Source organism: Cuculus canorus, chromosome 23 (genome assembly GCF_017976375.1).
Source record: "Cuculus canorus isolate bCucCan1 chromosome 23, bCucCan1.pri, whole genome shotgun sequence".
In the NCBI taxonomy this organism is placed as follows: Eukaryota; Metazoa; Chordata; class Aves; order Cuculiformes; family Cuculidae; genus Cuculus; species Cuculus canorus.
Window position 1 is genome coordinate 1,124,346 of NC_071423.1, and position 23,086 is coordinate 1,147,431.

Sequence of the window (23,086 nt, forward strand, 5' to 3'; positions counted from 1 at the left end):
CCCTGCCATGGGCAGGGACACCTCCCACTGGATCAGGGGCTCCAAGCCCCATCCAACCTGGCCTGGAACCCCTCCAGAGATGGGGCAGCCACCACTGCTCTGGGCACCCTGGGCCAGGGCCTCCCCACCCTCACAGCAAAACATTTCTCCCTAAGATCTCATCTCAAATTCCCCTCTTTCAGCTCAAAACCACTCCCCCAACCTATTCCTGCCCTCCCTTATCAAGAGCCCCTTCCCAGCCTTCCTGGAGCCTCTTTCATACTACGCTTTCACCTAGGACAGCTGGGCAGCTCTACTCAAAACTGGACTGTTAGTAGTTCACATGTTTTCTGTGATGTATCTCGGACGCACGTGCTATACACATGCACAAAGCTATCAGTGAAATAAAATGCTTGGATTCTTTTCTTGCATTGTCATAAATCACTTACCTGTATCATTACCATAACAACCACAACCCTATAATCAAACGCACAGGAAACTCATCCCTCTGTTCTGGGAAATACAGACACTTCAGTGTATGCAAAACCTTGACCAAAGCACCTCGTGTGAAAAGATGCTGATGTTCACAGGCTCTCAAAGTGTGTTTGGGCTGGCACTTCAAATTGGTAGTAATTGTCTATACAGAGCACAAGAACCTCACCAGATCTGTGTCTGCACATCTCATCCTTCTTTCTTTTAATGTTTAAAGGAGATGAAGGCATCTATAAAAAGAAATCCTGCAAATACAATTGTGCTATCCAGAAATGCGGAGCTCCCGACAGCGCCTTGCCTTAATGCTGACAGGTCAAGTACAGGAGCTTGATCCTATCTCAAACCTCACTTTTCTCTATTTACTTTACATGGACATGGGCTTAGGAGGTACATGAACCAGTGAAATCTGGCTCCAGTGTGAAAATAACTCACCTGACAGCTTGGATGCTATTTTAACAATGACAGAATGATAGAATCTTAGAATGATTTGGGATGGAAAGGATCTCAAATCCCATCCAGTCCCACCCCCTGCCATGGGCAGGGACACCTCCCACTGGATCAGGGGCTCCAAGCCCCATCCAACCTGGCCTTGAACACCTCCAGGGATGGGGCAGCCACAATTTCTCCAGGCAGCCTGGACCAGGGCCTCCCCACCCTCTCAGGAAGGAATTGCTGGCTTCATTGAATTCTGATTTATTATTTTAGCATCTCTGCTCATCCACCTCCACCTCAACACTCAACAGGAGGTGCTGAGGAGCTGCAGATGACCAGTTGCTTAGGATCCACCTCTATCACAGACCTATATACGAAGGCCTTTTGTCCAGACATGTGAGGTCATGTGTGTGCTGACATCAGTGACCGCTGGCTTTGCAGCCTCTGCCAGGCTCCGCATTCGCTGCATCCAAGCAGGTGACCTGAAAGTTGGCACACAACTTCAGCCTCAACCTTGGATCGCAGGGAAAATGGGGCACAAAAAGGCAATGGTTAGATTATAGACCACCAAGGGGGAAGGAGGCAAGGAGAAGAGGACATCGCAATGTTCACCAAGGAGCCGGGACAGAGGAGGTGTGTGGTGGATTTTAATGCAACCTAAAAGAGGAATTCAGCACTTAGGGGCCAGGAAGATTCAGAAGACGAGAGGAGAGGCAGGTGTAGAGGCTGCAGGCAAGAGTGATCTGAGATTCAGACGTTGCTGGTGTTTCCTGGAGTCTAACTGAGCAGAACCCATTTATTATCCCTCTCTCATCTGACATTGATGTAGCATTGAACTGGTACCAAGGCCAGACGTTACATGAACCTGGATCATGTCTGTTCTCCTGTGCTGTCTAATCCCCTCAAGGCATCCTAATGTGAAAAAACACTTTTAAGGTTCTTCAGGAGTAATCTGGCAAAATTAGTCTTAATTTTGCCTTGGTAATTGCCTTTGGCATCAGTCAGCAAAGATGGGTTGGGAATGCAGGACAAGAGATCCTTTATTTTTCATTATTTATTTTCCCTGACACAGAACAGTTTTCTTTCTGCAGGGAAGCTGCTCAGTCAAACTCATCGTAACAATAAAGAAAACAAAAAGTTTCCGGGGAACATCTTGAGTTGATTAATTTTGCCCCAAGGAACTTCTAAGGAAAAAAAAAAAAAAATCAAATCTGAAACCACCAAAGTAATTTTCATTTTTAGCTTGTCATTCACTGCATTTGTCGCAGAGCTCTTCCTACCTTGGCAGCAAAGGACATTCTTGCAAGCATCTCTTGCACCACTGATGTTCTTTGCAGCCATTACTGGACCCCAAAAAATCTGTTCTCCACCCACATTCAGCAAAGCACTTGTGTATCTTTATATTCCCAGACACCTGCCATGATTTGAACTCATTAAAATCGGAGGAGAGGTTTAGACTAGATATTAGGAGAAATTATTTTCACTGAGGGTATTGAAACCCTGACACAGGTTGCCCAGAGAGGCGGTGGATGCCCCATCCTTGAAAACAATCAAAGTCCTGTTGGGTGGAGTTCTGAGCAACCTGATCTAGTTGACAATGTCCCTATTCACTCCAGAGGTGTGGAACTGAATGACCTTCATGGTCCCTTCCAATCCAAACCATTCTATGATTCTTGGATGTACTCAAGTAGTCTACCCTAGCAAACCACAATGGGGACTGATGGTTGTTATTGACTGAAAGGAGGGATGAATCTTTCCCTCTCGAGTTCCAAAACAAAGCTCCTCAGAGAATAACAGCTCTCTGGGTTTTACTTTACAGCTTTTCCCTAATGGGACGCTCATGTCTTGATACACGCTGTCATTGCTTTAAACCTGTAACTCCTGAGCAAGCTTTTCTGTAAGTGGGATCTGGGCAGGGCATAAATGGTTCCTTGGACCAGCTCTGCCCCAAGCACGGCTTCTTCTTGTGCTGTTCTCCGGCAGTATCCAGCTTCCTGCACTGCTCATTGTCTTCAGATCTTGGGGGATTCCTTTACAACATTCCCCCCATCTGCTAACCCGCTCCAGATGCTCTCGGGTGAGTTTGTCGTGACAGCTGTATTCGTTGATGGGTGACTGAAGAGCCCTTTGAGCTGGTACTTGTAACTATAATGGATGCATCTTTCTTGTACCACATTAGGCTAGGGAACAAAAAAAGATGAGTATTACAAGGCAGGAATGGAGACCTGCGCCTCTTCTGAACTGCTAGTGTGGATGGCAGGTCTCAAATGAGACAGTGCTGGGGGTTAGCATTGCCCTAAAATAGGGGCAGGTAGTTGTAGTAGGAGCCGTCCCATCCCTGGAGGTGTTCAAGACCAGGTTGGATGAGGCTTTGAGCCCCCTGATCCAGTGGGAGGTGTCCCTGCCCATGGCAGGGGTGGAACTGGATGGGCTTTGAGGTTCTTTCTGACCCAAACCATTCTATAACTTTAAAACACATACTAAGGGCCATGCAAAAGCACTTAGAAACATTTAAGATAAGCCTAGTCTGGTGATACAGAAGTTTTCCAGGGGAAAATAGTATTTTAGGCTATCAGGAATTCCTCAGGCGAGATAGAGCTGCCTGAAATGCAGTGGAGCTTCAGCCAACATGGCTTCAGGGAATAAAACACCATCCTTTCGACACCACGCCAAACCTTTGCACATCATTGCATTACTGCCCGACAATCATTTAAACGGCATCGGTTTACATTTAAATAACAGTTTGAAATTGCATTTAAAGTGGCAGGTTGAAACAGCAGCCCTTTTTTAAGCCAACTAAAGCTGCTGCCTTAGAGCATCGTGGTGCCGGCGAAGGTGGCAGAACCCCCAGGGAACTTGCAATGAGCAGCGCTGATGCCGCCACCGAGTTGTCCTCACTGCACAAACCCAAACACAGATTTATTGAGGTGACCTAAAAGAGGGGCAGACCCAGGGGCTTTAAACCACAAAGTTAAAGCCGTGGAAGTGCACCAGTATTTTGCCAAAGTAGGGTGTTTTTTTCACTTATTTTCTCTACACCCAACAGCTCCCACACACGCAATCAGCTGCCACCCGGAGGAAAAAAAAAAGTGATGGAAATGACAGCAGAGTAACAGAAAAACTAAAACATTTTCACAGCCTTGTCTGCTGGTTTTAAGTGCATTTTGCCACAGCTCAAAATTACATTATTTAGTATCAATTATCCTTCAATTGATGCTTGGAGAGGTGGCAAGGCTAGCGTTTTTATCTCATTAGCATGTCTTGCCTGAGAACCATTTGCTATATTCCCTCCCTTTGATCCTGTCTTTGATTATATTGTATGACAAAAGCCCATGTAATCTACTATTATTTCCATTAATAGCAAATCTGCCCTCCTCTTTGACAAGCCAATTTATTATCATTGCAGCGTCTTTGTGCATCTCAGCCAGGTTGACACCCTCTTCCCCGCCCCGGCAATGCCAAATTGGCAGGTGTTGACCCAGCCCTGGTGGCGTGGGGACCTTGGGAGTGTCATCAAACAGGGCTCAAAATATTGACACTTTAATGGCAAGCAGAAGAGAATGAGATGGTGCAGAAAGGCCACACGGTTCGAGTAGTTTTGCTCTTTGCCCTGGAAAGATGCGACAGATGAAGATGCAGAAAGAGGTCTCTAAGGAGGTGAGCTCTGTAGGTGACCTGCAAACCTGACCAACTTGTTTTTGAAAGCTGAGCAAGCTGTATCTGCCCCTCCTCACCCATTTCTGCTGTTCTGCTTGGTGTCCAGACACAAATCTTGTTGCTGGTAAGAGAAACCTATGATCTCCAGACGTCTTTTCAAAGTGACTTAGACAAATGCAACTTTTACACCTGCAAATATATTTCTCATTGACTTTTTTTGAAATGCAATTTTGCAGCCAGAAGTTGATGCTGAAGCCAGAGTGGGTCTTTACAAGCTCAACTTTGACAAACTAAGTGAGGTGGGTACTACAAAGCCAGCTTGAATTTCTTCTGCCGTTATTTGACTAACCCTAGGGTGATGATGAAGTTCTTCAATCTAGTCTTAGAGAGTGATGCTCCCATGGTAGAGACTCAATAACTTTAAATTGGATGCTCTACATTCAGCCACAGTCTCTCACTTTCCCAAGAAAATTAACCAGCCCCGACAGCTCTTCTCCATCTACTTCAAGAATAAGCACCCATTTCTCACCTCAAAAGAGATGCACTTAAAATAAACCGCTGGTGTCATGAAAATACCAACTCCGGCACTACAGAAGGATAATCACAGTTCTTAATGCAAACACAGTGCACAGCTCTTATTATTTTTCCATGCCCTTCCGGTCAAAAAAGGTAGTGGGAAATGAGCTCTACTTGAAGAACAAAGAGGTTTGTGGTAGGAATCAGTTATCTTCAGCAGCGTGGAAGAGAATAAAACCATTACGGAGGGGGAGCCTTATCATTGTGTTGGTTGAACTTCAGCAAAATCTGCTTTTGGGAGATATAAAAGATCCAGGCCCAGGTAATGACATTACCTCCATCCTCCTCTTTCATTAAAATTTCTCCCTTTACATTGAAAATTTCTCCCCCTGCTTTGCCTCTAAGCAAACAAGTGGCCCAAGATGCTGAACTCGCCTTTGAGGCACGTTGAGCTCTGTTGCACTACCATCACAGGAGAGTTTCTTCTAAACTTAATCTGTGCCTCTGTGCCCATAGAAAGGATTTGCAGCTGTGATTTCCAAACTGACACATTTTAAGAACCTCATTTGAGGTTTCCTGCTCCTAATTTGGAGAAGCATCAGGTCCTTGGGCTCAGCGTGGAGGTCAAGATGCACATAAAGGCATTTCCAAGGCCAGACCAGAAAAGCAATCCATGTGAAGAGCATCCACTTGTGCTTCAGAACAAGTACAAACAGCTCCATCATCACACAGAACGGAAATATCATCCTGGCAAAAAACATATTCCCAAATACATATTCTACTTTTCCTCTCCAACATTTAGAACCTTACATCTGTCTGATTTTTTTGACTCAATCTTTTCTTTTTTTCCTAAAAAATAAGCTTGGAGCCTGCTATTTTTTTCTTCCACCCAGCAGCACCGAGTCCCAGAGATGATTGTGCTCAGCAAAGCCTAGATCTGATTTATTTTACGAGACAAACTAAGTGTCAGCATGCTGCCTATTTGCAGTATTTTCTCGTGTTTTGGGGTGACTCCCAACACTGTAAAATAATTTGAAGAGGGGTTTATGAACCTTTGAACTGCAGAGTCCAGCTGCAAGAGAAAACCATGGGAAACAGAACTTAAGGCAGGTGACCCCCCCTCGCATCCTGCTGGCAATACGGATAGCACCAATTTCCTCTGCAATTCCCACTAAGAAAGGGATGCGCCGGCTGCAAGAAATGCTTCAGGCATACAGGGAAACCTTCATTGGCTGCTTTGCAAATCAGCACGCAGGGAACTTTTTATTGTCTGGGTAGGGAGGTTTAATAAATGCCAAAGGATTTAAAGCACAAGGAGATTTTCCAGAGCAAATTGCTGAAAAGCTTTTGTAAGATAAATAAAAACTTTGTCTTTCTCCTGAGTTCTGGTTGAGGGAAAATGAAAGAAAAGAAATAAAAGCACCTCCCATACGAGAACAGGGTGAGAGTGTTGGGGTTGTTCAGCCTGGAGGAGCGAAGGCTCCGAGGAGATCTTACAGCGACCTTCCAGTACCTGAAGGGGCTACAGGAAAGCTGGAGAGGGGCTGTTCCCAAAGCTGTTGTGGTGATAGGACAAGGGGGAATGAGTATAAACTGGAGATGGGCAGAGTTAGACTGGACGTTAGGAGGAACTTCTTCATGATGTGAGGGGTGAAGTCCTGGCTTCAGGACTTCCCAGGTTGCCCAGGGAAGTTATGGCTGCCCCATCCCTGGAGGGGTTCAAGGCCAGGTTGGATGGGGCTTGGAGCCCCTGATCCAGTGGGACGTGTCCCTGCCCATGGCAGGGGTTGGGACTGGATGGGCTTTGAGGTCCCTTCCAACCCAAACCATTCTATGATTCTATGAAAAGAGTAGGAGGGAAGCCAAAAAGGAGTTTTTTGGACTGAGAAGGGTCCACATGTGTGTTTTCAGGCTGGTGTGTGTAGACAAGCCCTTTGGAGGGCAGGCAGGCTGCAGCCCTGCAGCTCAGCAGTGGCGGTGAAGGTGTTCCTGCATGAACCCCGGTGCTGGCAGGCAGACTGTCAGACTGCATTATCCCCCAAATCCCCCCAGATTTCAAAATCTATGCATGTTAACTGCTTATTTCTCTCTTGCTTTTATTAATTCATAAATAAATGAATGGAGAGGGTTGATTCTTCTTCTTTTCTTTTTTTTTTTTTTTAAATCTTTGAAGTATTTTTGAAGAAAAATAATTGGCAAAGAACCCATTCCTTTTCCCACCAACTCTACAGATTCATTTAAGTTTTATAAGTGCTGTTTCTTTTAGAATAAAGGCTTTATTAAAAATGACTGTAACAACACACTTCTGTGCTGTATACTTGTAACCCCTAAATACACTCTTTACATTGAGAGCATTACCCTTTAAAACAGAGATGCGCTCCCGGGGGGGGGGGGTCTCAAATAGCTAAAGAAAACACCAAAACCAGACCTTTGGGAACACCACCATGCGGCCCTGCACTCTGAAAACAACCCTGCATTTTCTTCTGTAATGGATGCAGATGGAAGAAGGTGAGTGTTTAAGATGGAAGAAAGAGATACATCCCTTGTGTGCAAGAGATAATGGCTTTAAATTGGAAGGGGAAAGATTCAGATTAGACATCAGGAAGAAATTCATCACGCTGAGGGTGGGGAGGCCCTGGTTTGGGTTGCCCATCCCTGGAGGCGTTCCAGGCCAGGTTGGATGAGGCTTGGAGCAATTGGATCCCATGGGAGGTGTCCCTGCCCATGGCAGGGGAGCTGCAAATGGATGAGCTTTAAGGTCCCTTCGAACCCAAACCATTCCATGATTCCATGATTCTATGATCTGCAGATCCAGCTGATTTTCAAGCCAACCATGGAAGTTTTGAATCCTGAATGAGACACTCTAAGCTATTTTTTTTGAGCAGGAAAGGGAGGAGACACAGCAGAAGTAGTGATGTCTAGTTGAAAAAATAGGGCTGGATCACGGTGCCCAACCAGCAGTTGCGTTGGTCCTGGGTCATTGGGGTTTGCTCTTAGCACAGCAGTAATGAAGTAGAATGCCATGAATGGTTTCACCTTGGTTTTGTGCCAAAAATTCAGCTTCTGTCTCCCCAGCAAAGACATATACGTACTCCACCTCTTTATTCCTGCAAAATTGTTCAGCTGGAGGTTCAGCCTTATCAAAGCCCATTAATTGCTTTGCTCCCATTCCACGCAGCATTTCATCTCGGTCAAAAGCCTGGCTGTGAAAATCTGTACATGGGGGGAAACCAGCACACAGGGGAAAACCCTGATTTGCATTTGTGGAGGAAGCATTTGATAATTATTCCATTATCTACGCATTATTTTTATCGCCAAGTTCTAAATCTCGGGTCTATTATCCTGCGTGCTACGAGCATGTGGAGTAGGTGTCTTCACAAACAGGGAGGGAGGTTTAAGTATTCTCTCAGAGAGAATTAAAATGGGAACCCAGGTGAACTGATCAAGTTTTATTATCTCTAGAAACTACACTTTCAGGGATTTTGTAGAAAATTAACCACTTCGGTGCTATGCAGAACCTAAAAAAATTGCAAACTTTCCAAATTATGCTGAATAATAGCTCGTAACTCCCTCAACTGACCGTTTTCAACTACATGAAAAAAGAACAAGTTTAGTCCCTTTTCCAAATCTGAAGCTTGTTTGTGCTGCAAGGGAACTGCACAATGGGAGATATTTGATCATTGCCGTGCTTTGCTCTAGCAGCAAGCCTAGTTTTGCTTGCATTTTAAGCACACACCATCCCTTAACTAGTGTCTCTGGCCACTGTTATTTCAGAATAACATTCCCACTTTCAGAATAATATCCCCACGTACACAAAGGTGCTTTGCAAGAGGAGAAGGTGATGACCAGTATGAATGGAAAAAGGACCCCAGCAAAAGTGCATAGGGAAAAACACAGAATCATAGAATCATGGAATGGTTTGGGCTGGAAGGGACCTCAAAGCCCATCTAGTTCCAACTCCTCTGCCATGGGCAGGGATCCCTCCCACTGAATCCAGTTGCTCCAAGCTGCATCCAACCTGGCCTTGAATCCCTCCAGGGATGGGGCAGCCACCGCTGCTCTGGGCAACCTGGGCCAGGGCCTCCCCACCCTTACAGGAGAACATATCTACCTAAGATCTCATCTCATTCTCTCCTGTCCTCTCCCTGCACTCCCAGCTTTCCTGGAGCCCCTTTTTGTACTGGAAGCCTCTCAAGTCTCTACGCAGCCTTCTCTTCTCCAGGCTGAACAACCCAAACTCTCTCAGCCTGTCCTTTCATGTGAGGTTCTCCAGCCCTCAGATCATCTCCGTAGTCTCCTCTGGACTTGCTCCATGTCCTTCTCATGCAGAGGACTCCAGAACATGCACAGAACAATGAGTAGGCAAACAGTGAACAATATTTGTCCCTATTTTTGGACAGCCCAAGAGCTTAGCCAAAAATTGCCTTAAAACCCAGGAATTTTCTTGGTGGCATTTTGTCATTGTACTTAGACAAGTCTTCCCAGTAAGAGAAGTTAAAGCCAGTCCTTTGTGCTTTGCCGAGTGTGTTTGCACCACAAATCACCCCCAGCCTCCCCAGGGAAATGCTTCATCTCCAGGGCCGATCACCAGCCACAGGGCAGAACATCAACGCCTCAGAAATCCAAATTCATGTACCTCTGCACCACCAGGGGCAAGATACCGGTGAAAATTGCCCGCAGACAAACAAGGGGGTAAAAAATTAATCAGAACATCCCATTTTAGCGTGGCTGGGAGCAGCGGGGCTGCAGCAGCTCTGCAGGATTGATTAGTGCTTATTAAACGAGAGCGGTGGTGACAGCGCTTAGGAAAAAAAAAAAAAAAACATTCAAATTAAGGCAAGAGGAGCTTCGAGGTAAAAAAAATATTAAAAAGAGGGGGAAAAAAGGGGAAATGCAAGCTAACGGAAGCTTCAATCACAGGGCAGCATTAGCCATGATACAGTGATAGTTTCCCCTTCTTATTGGGTAAAGTCCCTTTTGGAGAGCATGTGAGGGGACAGTGGGATGGGTTTGGGGTGCTCAGTGGTGATGGGGTGGATCGGGGGTCTGTTTGGATCTCCCGGCCAAAGCTGTGCTCTGGGTGCATGGTTTTCCCCACTCACCCTGTAGCAATGTCCCCGATGAAGAAGAAAATAGAGCTGCTGGGGTTTTAGGATCTTTGAATCCTGACTGAGGTTGTTTTCTCCCTTCACAGAAGAGATTAGAAGGCAGCTGAAGCCTCACACTTACTGCGGTGGAGTTGAATGGGCCGAGTTATATGAGCAGGTCAGAGGCTCTATGGATCCCTTATGACACTAAAAACTGTAGAAAAGCTTTTTTGTGGTGACCCATTTAGATCTTTGCACAATTTCATTTCCTCTCCCATCTGTCACACCTTTGAAAGCGGAGATTTTGCAACTCATCTCATTCGAGTGTTTCCAAGACAGCCCCTTGGAAACCCATTCCTCCACTTCCCAAAACCCCTCTCTTCCCTAAACCAGCTGAAGTTGGATATAACAACAGAGACGTGGGCTGACCTGGAGCACCTCCTGCACAAGGACAGGCTGAGAGATTTGGGGTTGTTCAACCTGGAGAAGAGAAAACTCTGGGGACACCTCAGAGCAGCTTCCATTACCTGAAAGGGCTACAGGAAAGCTGGGGAGGGCCTTTTTACAAGGGCCTGGAGTGACAGGATGAGGGGAATGGCTTAAGATTGGAGAGGGGAAGATTTAGACCAGGCATTAGGAAGAAATTCTTTGCGATGAGGGTGGTGAGACACCGAAACAGGTTGCTCACGGAAGTTGTGGATCCCACCTCCCTAGAAGTATTCAAGGCCAAGCTGGATGGGACTTGGAGCCCCTGATCCAGTGGGAGGTGTCCCTGTCCATGGCAGGGGTTTGGAACTGGATGGGCTTTGGGGTTCTTTCCAACCCAAACCATTCCATGATTCATTCCATGATCCCCATGAGCTCAACCACACCCACCTATGTGGAAAAGCTAAAATCCCTCCCAAGCCAAGTACTCCAGCTCCAAGCGTTTATGTGCATCCTGAGCTGCCTGCATCTCCAAGTACCCTACGCTGCTCTTCTCTCCTCCAGCTAATTGGCACGACCTTGAGTGTAACTCCTTTTTACTCACTGTTGATGGGTGTCTGCTATGAAGACGAATTTGTTATTTAGGTAGCAATCAGCTCTCCTGGTTTAGTCAAAATGCATCCATCCCTCTTCCAGCCTATTAAAGGCTGGGATAAACTTCCCAGCTAATGCATGCTGCAAATCCACTGCCACTCCGGAGATGTCAGGCACCTCAATAATTTTTGTTATCCGCTAATGAAAAAATTCCTTAGGAGGGGGAAAACAAGAGAAGAAGACGGCGCCAATAGCGATTCTGAACTCCAATTAAGGGGGTTTTGTTGTCTGCCTGTATTTGTCTCCGGCTCTGACTTGTTCTTTTAAAGTCGGCAGCTGCCTAGGTAAGGGTTGTGCATCACAGCAAGAGTTCATCATCATCACTCTCCAAGGTCCAACAAGGCCCCAAGGATGCTGAGGTGCCATGCCTTGGTTTGGGGAGAAGAAGTCTCCACATGTGCCTGCTCAGCTCTCATCTTGTTGCTTTTGGGACCAGCAAACAAAAGAGCTCAGATTTCACCCCAAAAGAAAATTTTATATGGAATATTCCCCAAAGCCTGGAGATAAGGAAGGTCCTGTGCCGATGAGGTATGATTTCACAGCTGGCAATGCCATGATGCTCAGTCCATGTGTGTAATGGCTGTGTTGGCTGCACCGGTGTCCCTTCAAGGAGAGCGTTCTGCTTGTCCTTCCCTCAACCAAAGAAGAGGAGACTGATAGAAGACCTCATCCTGGTCCACAGTCTCCTCACATGGGAAGGAGGAGAAGCAGGAGCTAAGCTCTTCTCTCTGACAGATGGACAGGCAGGAAGATGCCAAGGGAGGGTTAGGTTGGGCTTTAGGAGGAGGTTTTTCCCCCAGTGGGTTGTGGACCACTGGAACACCTCCCAGGGAAGCAGTCCCAAGCCTGACAGTATTCCAGAAGCCCTTGGCCAACACCCTCAGCCCCACAGTGTGAACTGTGGGGTTATCCTGTGCTGGGACAGGAGTTGGACTCCATGATCCTGGTGGGTCCCTTCCAACTCAGGGCATTCTATGATTCTAGGATAAATGTCCCGCTTAATGAGAAGTCTACCCTGAGGTGGCCGGTTGGGAAATGAAAGCCCCTCAAGGCTTTTTGTGCTAAACCGATGGTCAAGCAGCCACTGAGGGTGCAACCAACCCCCTCCCTTTTCTACTCAACATGTTTTTTTTTGCACTTTCACAACCTGTCATGGGGATGAATAAAGAGCATCACAGTGCTGGGGCCCTCCCCTGGCAGGAGCCACAAATTCCGTCGAGCTGGAATCCTGATTGCAGCAGAGGGATGACAGGGAGGGCAGGATGCCAAAGAGCCCTGTAATCCACACCGATGCACATCGAGTGTCTCGACAGACACTTCACCTGAATTTTTTTTACCCACATTTCTCTAGTTTCGCAACTGGGATGGGAATGCATCCCACAGCAGTTATACATCATTTCAAGATGCCCAAATGCAACATTTCTTCCTTTTCCCCATCAGGATCCCCCTCCCTGAGCACTGTGTGTGAGCAGCATCTGGAACTGACACCGAGGAGGGGAGATGCACTGGCTGGAGGCTGTGTTATTTAATTAGCTTTGGCCTTTCAATGGGCTGAAACCAAGGTGGCATTTATCTGCAAAGTCAGCCCAGTAGAACAAAAGAAACATAAACCGATAAAAAAAGTCATCTGTTTCCTCCCAAGAGTAGAAGACTTGGAAAAATATCAGGCTCCCAACACCAAATACAACCCTCTGCTGTGCCCAAGCCTCCTGTCACGGGGGGAATTCGCTTCCCTTCCTGCCCAGCTGCAGATGCAACTGCTCTAATAAGCTGTAACTTTCCTTTCCATTTGGAAGTAATGAGATATAATCTGTTTAATTCTAGTCTTTGAGCTCTTTTGGCGGCCTTTTTCTAGTCCTTTTTTTCTGATTTTTTTTTTTTTTTCTCTTTAAAGGAAAACTCCATCACGAAGCAAAAGATTTTCTAATCACCGGCTCTAATTACAAAGCAGAGTAAATTGCCATAAACTTTTCTCCTTTTTTTTTCTCCCCTGCAAAATTGCCTTAAATATAATGAAGAATAATTAAAAATCAAACAAGCAGCTGCAGACAGGAGTGGCTGATGGAAGTTGGGCTGGAGAGAGATGGAAGGATGGGACTGAGCCTTGTGGGGAGCTTTTGTGTAAGAGCAGATAGGTAGAGATATCAACTGGGTGCTGAGATGGAGAAGCCCATCATCACCATTAAGACAAAATGGGTTGTTTCTGGAGGTTAATTGATCCCTCAGTGGGTATTTGTTGAAGTGCATCAATTTGTCAGGCTGAGAGAGTCCCTAAACTGGTCAGAATTTGCCCTGACCCTTGCAGAAAGCAAGCTGCCAAAATCAGGAAGACTTTAGTGGAAATCATCCTGGCTTCTGTCATTTTTCAGGCTGAAAGAGGGGAGATTGAGATGAGATTTTAGGAAGAAATGTTTTGCTGTGAGGGTGGGGAGACACTGGCCCAGGTTGCCCAGAGCAGTGGTGGCTGCCCCATCCCTGGAGGGGTTCCAGGCCAGGTTGGATGGGGCTTGGAGCCCCTGACCCAGTGGGAGGTGTCCCTGCCCATGGCAGGGGGTGGAACTGGATGGGCTTTGAGGTCCCTTCCAACCCAACCCATTCCATGATTCCCTAATTTTGTGATCTCAGTGAACTCTTTGGTAGCTGAGAGGATGCCGGAGAGCTCTGGGCATCCAGAGCTGGGTCCTGTGGACAGCTGTGGGGCTGCGTCTTCTCAGAGCCCTCTCTACAAAACCCAGTCCCAGCATGGGAGTAGTAGCATCCTACTGGAAAATATCCCACTGCATCCCTCAGGTCCCCCTTCCATGCAACCAAAACCGATCCAGGAGGATGTGGAGGCTTCATTAGCAGCAATCAATGGTTTCCATAGCTACAAATGTAAGCATCGTCTCCACTCACTCGCTCTTGGGGAAAGAAAGAGGGGAAAACGCATGTCCAGACATGGCCAAGGGTACTGCAGAGATGAATGCTGAGATTTTGGCTGGTGAGGAGATGGGTATGTAAGGAAACAGGGATGAACACAGAAACCACAGGCAAGTTGCTGTGGTTTATACCTGATTGTTTATGCCAGACCTGTTGGGTCTCTCTGTCAGGGCTGGATCATCACAGCTGTCTGTGCTGACACTGTGAAAGCCACCAGCAGGTTGGGTATAAGGCACTACAAGGGTGATAAATGGTGTTTAGGCTGTGGCAGATCCTCACCCTTGGTCCACAGCCTCCACAGGCTGACCTTTTAGACTCATTTAACCTGCAAAAATAAGTCGTGGCTTGACTTATCCTAGAAAAGGAGGAATCTTGAAGGACCTGTTCCTGTGAATCCTTACCCAGCAAATTAGAAGCTCGACGCTGCTCTGAATGCCATCGAGTTGTTAAAATAGAGCAAACTGAAGTTCAAGCTGGGGTTGTATGAGGTTTATTACATGCAGTGATAGTTTCATAAGGTTCATAAATCACCCCATTTTGCTGGTGTCAAGGTCTTCTTCAGAGCAGGTACACGCTGGCACTTGTGTCCTTGCAGGCAGCCATGCTACCCAATTAACTCACCTCTTCTCTCTCTCTCCTCCTCCAATTCATTTGCTTCTGCAAGGGAGCTCAAATAAAATCCATGTCTGAGCATCCCTCATATAACTCTTTCCACAAACAAGGAGGGGATTTCTTCATATCAGAGCCACAGAAAGATGCCAAACTAATTTAAAAGAGTAAAGCCGACAGGCTTTGCTTATGTTGGGATGAGATGTTCTGCAGGAAATGTCCCCACCATGATCAGCACGAAGGTTAAAAGTTTTGTCATCCAGAGGGACCTGGACAGACTTGAAAGGTGGGGCTGTGTGAACCTCATAAAGTTAAGAAGGATAAGGGCAGCAATCCCAAGCACAAATACAGAGTGGGTGGAGATATTTTGGGAGAAGCCCTAAGGAGAAGGACTTGGGGTGCTGGGAATGAGAGCTCTATGTGAGCCTGCAAAGTGTGCTCACAGCCCAGAAAGCAACTGTGTCCTGGGCTGCATCCAAAGCCGTGGGACCAGCAGGGAGGGAGGGAATTCTGCACATCTGCTGTGCTCTGGTGAGACCCAGCCTGGAGCTCTGTGTCCAGTTCTGGAGTCCTCAGCACAGGAAGGACAGGGAACTTTTGGAATGAGTCCAGAGGAGGCCACAGAGATGATCCGAGGGCTGGAGCACCTCTTGTATGAAGACAGGCTGAAAGAGTTGGGATTGCTCAGCCTGGAGAAGAGAAGGCTCCAGTGAGACCTTAGAGGTCCCTTCCATCCCAAACCATTCTATGATTCTGTGGAAAAAAAAAAAAAAAAAAGAAAAAATGAGCAGATGCACAAGCTGGCAAGGAACCAGACAACTTTCATAACCAACTTTACTCCAACCCCCTCCCCCCCAACATTTTTGGTCAGAGCCTTCTGCGTAGGTTTTGACAAATTGGTGTGGAGTGACAAAATAAAAAAATCCCCCCAAAAAGTGTTGGTCTGGCGTTCAGCCCAGCTCCCATCTTCGTACTTCACCAGGGAGCTGGCTGAAACCCTCCTTGATTTCCTACAGGTGTCTTGAGACACTCACTGCTCCCTCCAGATAAATGTGTTGAAAATATTTAGTGTGGGTGGTTGAATGAATATCTCCTGAAAATCAACAGCAGGTTACACATCTCCCTCCAGATCCAACATAACCGCACGTCCTGTGCCTCAAGGAAACAGAAAATCAGAGCGAGGAAAGTGCCTGTTTAATTTCACTGGACGCTGGAGGTTTTCAACAGGGGCTGATCTATGGAGAGTGGGAGCTGGGTGTCCTGCAAAATCTACATTTCCAGAGATGTTCCTGGGTAGTCTCGATGCTAAACCCATTTTTCAGAGAATCATAGAATCATAGAATGGTTTGAGTTAGAAGGAACATCAAAGCCCATCCAGTCCCACCCTCCTGCCATGGGCAGGGACACCTCCCACTGGATCAGGGGCTCCCATCCAACCTGGCCTGGAACCCCTCCAGGGATGGGGCAGCCACAACTTCCTTGTGCAACATGTTCCAGTGTCTCACCATCCTTGTTGTGAATAATTTCCTCCTTATGTCTAATCTAAATCTTTCCCTCTCCAATTTCATAGCCGTATCACCGTGTTTGGCTGGAAAGTTCTACTCATTTCACTGCAAACGTTGATCTAACAGTCCAGCAGAATGTGAGCTCAGCCCTTATTAAGCACCAGAAAATCCACCCATTTGTGATGTGACTGATGCTTCAAGATCCCCACCCACGGGAGACAGTGGTCTGCAGTGGATCATTTAGGTTTTTGAGGTGTGGTGGTGGGTTTGGGGGCAGTAGCACAATCTACCTTTGCAAACGTCAGTGCTCCCCTCTGTGCCAGCGGCCAACAATACAACAGAGCCCTGTTTTGGACAAATAGCTGAAATATCTTTGTGCCCAAGATGTGCCTAAGAATGGCAGCAATGGGCTCGAAAAGATTTATGGTCCTTTTTACCCCAGGCCTGGTTACATCTCCCCACCTTCTTTTCCTTTTCCTGCCCTGCCCTCCCTCCTCGCTATCCCACAAACCTCCCTGTGCAGTGAATTACAGCTTTTCCCCCCAAAACCCTCACCGATCTCACACAGACAGGTGGCCAGGGAGAAAAAGATTTAATTTTTCCCTTCCCATGTCCTAAGGAGAGCCCAGGGGCAGGGAAAGGTGAGCACGGAGCTGTTTGAGCTGCATCTTTTCTCCAAGGGTGAGAATCATGGGGAGTTTGTCATCGGGTGACATCCAAACATCCCTGAGGGCATCGCTCTTGGACGCTGGAGCTGAGATGATCTCAGCTGAGATGATGCTGACTTAACTTTGATTAAGCCAGATGCCATGGGTCACCAGGAAACACAATGCTGCTGTCAATACGGCCAAAAGTATTAATGAAAGTTATTTAGAAAATAAGGTTTTGACGTCGTGCTGTCCACATTGAGCTTTTTGAGTACATGATTCCCCACGGAGCTGCTTGGTGCGATGCTGAAGGGAATTTTAATTTTAATGTAGCAGTTTAACCAAATAGCACTTGGAGAGCGTGATTTCCTTTCACTAATCGACACCTTCAGCTGCCTTGGCGCTTTAGGGCTTGGATTTTATCCCCCTTTCTCCATTTTTTCCTTCAAACTCATCGAATTCCACTTTTCAGTTGCAACTCCTCCTAGAAAAAGCACTGGAACTTCCTAACTGTTGAGTTTTTGCTCAACATTACCCAAGTAAACTCATCTCGGAGTACGCTGAATTCAAGCCCCTTGGTCTGAACTTAAGCCTCATTTCTCTGGAACTCATGGGACACAAAATTCCATGTCATGAAAGAAGGCTGAGACCGACCCCTATCCCTGCTTGCAGAAACGATTCCCCCCGTGTTGTGTCTGCTCTTAAATATCGAGGCTCAGGTGCCTCCGGTATGATTGTGACATTCATTTAATATGTGTGTCTATAATTAGATTGATTTTATGGGGAAGAGCAGCAAATTGCATTTGGGGAAGTTATCAAGGAATTTTATTACACTCTGGATTTTTTTTTCTTATCTGTGCAGGTGAGAAAATAAAAATGAAGATGCAAACTCAGTGCAAACTATTTTTTTAATTGTAGATTAATTATTCAGAGTGACAGCCATACCTAGGACTGAGCAAGTAAACAACCTCCCCCTTCCAATCTCTATTCAATCTGCATTGCAAACTATTATTTAAAATTAGCCGTAAACGAGACCGTCTGTAGCACTGAAATTTCCAGCCTCTCAAACTGTGTTTTTGCTCCGAATTGGAATGAGAAAGAGTGAAATTGGGGATTTGCAAAACTCCAAAAAGCTTCAATTTAGAAAAAGGCACTGACGTGACACGGGATGTTAAAAATGTGTATTAATAACAAATTGCATAAATCCTGCAGGTAATAGAATGTCTGAAGGTTCTAAAATTCCTTTTTTTTTTTTTGGATGTTATCAGAGCGGTATAACAATGTTAAAGTCATCTTTCACTCACGAAGTGCCCAAATGCATCTGTTTGAGTGTATTCAGAAGAGACCACGGAGATAATCCAAGGGCTGGAGCACAGGGACAGGCTGAGAGAGTTGGGGTTGTTCAGCCTGGAGAAGAGAAGGCTTTGGGGAGACCTCAGAGCAGTTTCAGTAATGAAAGGGGCTCCAGGAAAGCTGGGGAGGGGCTCTTGATGAGGGAGGGCAGGGAGAGGACGAGGGGGGGGAATGGTTTTGAGCTAAAAGAGGGGAGATTGAGATGAGATCGTAGGAAGAAACATTTTGCTGTGAGGGTGGGGTGGCCCTGGCCCAGGGTGCCCAGAGCAGTGGTGGCTGCCCCATCCCTGGAGGGGTTCCAGGCCAGGTTGGATGGGGCTTGGAGCCCCTCATCCAGTGGGAGGTGTCCCTGCCCATGGCAGGGGGTGGAACTGGATGGGCTTTGAGTTCCGTTCTGACCAAACACATTCTATCATTCTATGAAATGGCCCCACCACTGTAAATTTGTGCCAAACTCCTCCTAAAAAAGGACAATTCTCCCTTTGAAGGTCATCAGCCCTCTGACACCTAAGCAGCCCAAACACCTGGTTCTGTCCCTATGGTCAGCACAGAGCCCTCAGTCCCAGAGAAAAAATCCCGGGTATAGTTGAGAAAATAAGTTGAAATAAGTTTGGGCAGCTGTTACGGAGCGGAACTGGCATCAGCTGTGGTATTTTTTGCTCCTCCCTGGCATGCTTGGAGCACGGGCTGCCTGGGACCTTGGATAAACACTCTACATTTTAAAAGCCCCTTTTAAGAGTCGAGAGGTACGGCAACTCAGCAGGGACAGCAAAACGTGCTACAAAACACTCTTGGAGAACTATTAGGGAGATTTTTGTCTCCCAAAGCTCTTCTGACAGCTCACTCCTGCCACCCCACACGACTGAGGCTTCTCTCCTCCTCCAAATCACCTCGCTGAAGGTCCTCAATGTAGGGCTAATCAGAGCAGACGCCGTGCATAATTCAGCTGAATTTTGTGGGGGAAGTGATGGGAAGGGGCAGGATCAGTCCTGTCCTCTTCATGAGGTTGATGCAACCCCATCTCTCCTCTTGCCCCTAATTCCATTGCACCCTTCGCTTTACATTAGGGATGCACATGTCACGCCTGGGAGATTAATAATTTGGCCTCCTTCGCATATGCCTGTCTCTGCAGCTGGGCATGGAAGGAATTCAAGCATTTTAATGTGTTTTGGGGTTCTTCTTCTGATTAACACATTAGGGATGTTTTACGGGGCCTACAGGAAAGCTGGGGAGGGGCTCTTGATCAGGGAGGGCAGGGATGGGATGAGGGAGAAGAGTCTGAAGCTGAAAGAAAAGAGATTGAGATGAGATTTCAGGAAGAAATGTTTTGCTGTGAGGGTGGGGAGGCCCAGGCCCAGGGTGCCCAGAGCAGTGGTGGCTGCTCCATCCCTGGAGGGGTTCCAGGCCAGGTTGGATGGGGCTTGGAGCCCCTGATCCAGTGGGAGGTGTCCCTGCCCATGGCAGGAGGTGGAACCGGATGGGCTTTGAGGTTCCTTTCAACCTGAACTGTTCTATGATATAGATAGATAGACCTTCAAGGGATGGTCTGTTCCCCCGTGTCCCCAAATCTATCTTGGGGTCGGCTTTGCCAGGGACACAGGCACTAAACAATTATCTCTATTTCTGCCATACATGGAGCAAGTTGTGTTGCACATTGGTGCGTCAGGGCCAGCAGCATTTCCTCCTTGTTGGGGTTGTTCCTCAAAAGAAGAACAATAACAGAAACAGCAAATATTATCAGGAGGTGGGGAAGCCTACAGGGATATTAACACACTTTTTTTCCCCCTTTTTCAACTTTCAGTTTTACAGAAAAGTCTATAAAATGGTGACATTTTTAACCATTTTTGCTCATTGCTTTGAACTTCCCAGTCTCATCTTCAGAGGCACCAAGGCCCAGAAGGGCCAGAAGATGTAGTTTAATGAGACAAGTTTTAAAGGTCACTCTGTGTAATAAATCTGTGCTTTTTAATATTTAAACTTTTAAGGCATTTAAACCTTTAGGCTTCTGGGATTTGCTCTACCAGATCCAACTAGATCCATCAAGCTTGGAAAGCCTATTGCCTCTAGGAATATCTGATTTCTTATGCTTGAGATGAAGAAGGTCTCTTCATCCAAGTCCATTCATCTGTCATATCTGGGATACCTTCAAAACTCTCTGCAATGCTGGATAAAGTGTGGAGGAAACCTTACTTAAGTCCACGCTGTGGAGCTGTATCGCTCTCTTATTTCATGGGGATTTGGTCAGTAAGTGAAAGTTGATGCCTCCTCCAAAAAACCTCTCCCCTAACCTTGGCCAAGACCCCCCAGCTCAGACTTAGAAGAAGAGAGATGTCGAGACGGATCGAGCAGAGAGTAGAGCATGAGACTCAGGTCTTCAATGCAAAACTGATGAGTTTGGAAAATCCACTTGTTTTAGAACCCTGGGTGGCTGCTCAGACATTTACCTTCACGTCAAGGTATTTTGGAGTTAGGTTTGCTTGAATATCTCTAATTTGCACCCCAGCAACATTTCTGATGTCCCCAGCTGAGCTCCCCCCACCTGGCACTGGCTGGAGGCTCTGCTCTAACACGATGTCAAAGCCGATGCTGTTAGCACCCAATTGCTTTTCCATCACTGAGCATTAAGGATGCTCTCACTTGGCGGAGACTAATGTGCTAATCCACTCTCAACTGCTCAGCTGACTGGCACTTTTCCTTATTGATATTGCAATAAAAATTAGATATTATTAAATTGAATCATTGCCTTGTAATCAGGCACGGGCCAGAGGCACGGGAGGGGGTCAGATGGCAAATTTCAGATGGGTTTGTGAAGCATGTTTCCAGAAACAGTATTTTTTTAAGTCAATTTAGAAAAAAAACCCAACATTTTTCTTTCTCAAGATCAAGATGCAGAATGGGCAGGGACATCTCCCACTGGATCAGGGGCTCCAAGCCCCATCCAACCTGGCCTGGAACCCCTCCAGGGATGGGGCAGCCACCACTGCTCTGGGCACCCTGGGCCAGGGCCTCCCCACCCTCACAGCAAAACATTTCTTCCTAAAATCTCATCTCAATCTCCCCTCTTTCAGCTCAAAAACATTCCCCTTGTCCTCTCCCTACACTCCCTGAACAAAAGCCTCTCCCCAGCTTTTCTGGAGCCCCTTTCCATACTGAGAGGCTGCTCTAAGGTCTACCCAGAGCTTTCTCTTCTCCAGGATGAACAACCCCATCTCTCTCAACCTGTCCTCATACAGGAGGTTCTCCAGCCCTCAGATCATCTCCATAGCCTCCTCTGGACTCACTCCAACAGATCCATGTCTTTCCAGTGCTTAGGACAGAATTGAACACAGGGCACCAGGTGAGGTCTCATAAGAGCACAGTAAAGGCACAAAATCACCTCCTCAAATCTGCTCGCTCCCAAGTCTTAAGGAAAAGAGTCACTAAAAACCTACCAAAAACCAATTTTTAAAGAAAGAAAGGAAAGGCAGTGCCTTCCAGAGGGGTGGACACAACCCTAGGGGTTAATGGGTATCCAATGCAGGGATGTTTACAGAAGAGGGACAAGAAGAAAGACCCCCATGGTCATGAGGGTGGTGGGCGAGACCTTTGCTTTCTATCTTCTAAAAAGCTTCTGTATATAAAAAGTAATTTGCCCTGTTCTTGATTATTCCATCCCAGCCCCTTTATAAAGAGGCTCTTGATGCAGCTTTATATTAATGCTTTTGTGATGGATACGTTTTGCTGCCTGCAGGATCTGGTCCCCAAACTAACATGAATTCCATTAGGAGGCCGGCTGGGAAATGCGGTTGTTCAAGATTTAAATCCTTAAATAACATTTTTTTTAATTCAATGCCGGCATTAAGCCATCTATTTGACTTCAATTCAGCGGTGAGCACCAGGCCTGTCTGCCTGGCTAATCTTTTAAGTTATCTGTGTTTGAGGTAGAGCCTTATCACTGCTTGTTCATCTTCTCCTGCTCCTGGCTCTGAAGTCAGAATTATTTCCCTGCTTTTGTAATTAAGGCAGCGTCATCAGTCGCCTAGAAACTATGTGCTAAAATACATCTGTGCTTACACCAAGGCAACCTTGAAATACCTCTGGCTGCCACGAACGGCACTCAAATTGGCTTTGAGGTCTTGTCCCATCTCTGTCTCCATGCAGGTTCCAGGAGGCTGGATTGATCCAGGATTCCTGTCTTTGATGGTCAAAATGCACATTAATGGGGTACTAAAGCCAACAGCTGGAAAGTAATTGCAGGTGAAAAAGTGATTTTTCAATCTTACCCCAGAAACTGGAATATGAAAACTGGTAGTTCTACCTGTTGGTGGAGGAAAGCATCTATGAAGAGTCAGTTCCCAGGCGGGCAGAGCAGTGTCTTGCAGTTGAGTGGATGCTCATCCCAACTTCATTTTGGCTGGTGTTACCTACTGACCTGGCTGGTGCTACCCATTGACCTGGGTGACGTTACCCATCAACCTGGTTGCCATTACCCATTGACCTGGCTGGTGTTAACTACCAACCTCGCTGGTGCTACCTATCAACCTGGCTGGCGTTACTCATCAACATGTCTGGTATTACCCATCAACCTAACTGATGTTAGCCATCTACCTGGGTGACGTTACACAGCGACCTGGCTGGTGTTACCCACTGACCTGGCTGGCACTACTCAGTGATTTGGGTGATGTTACCCATCAACCTGGTTGGCATTACCCATTGACCTGTCTGGTGTTACCCATCAACGTGGGTGACATCACCCATTGACCTGGCTGGTGTCACCCATCAACCTGATTGGTATTACCCAACAACCTGACTGGAGTTGCCCATCAACCTG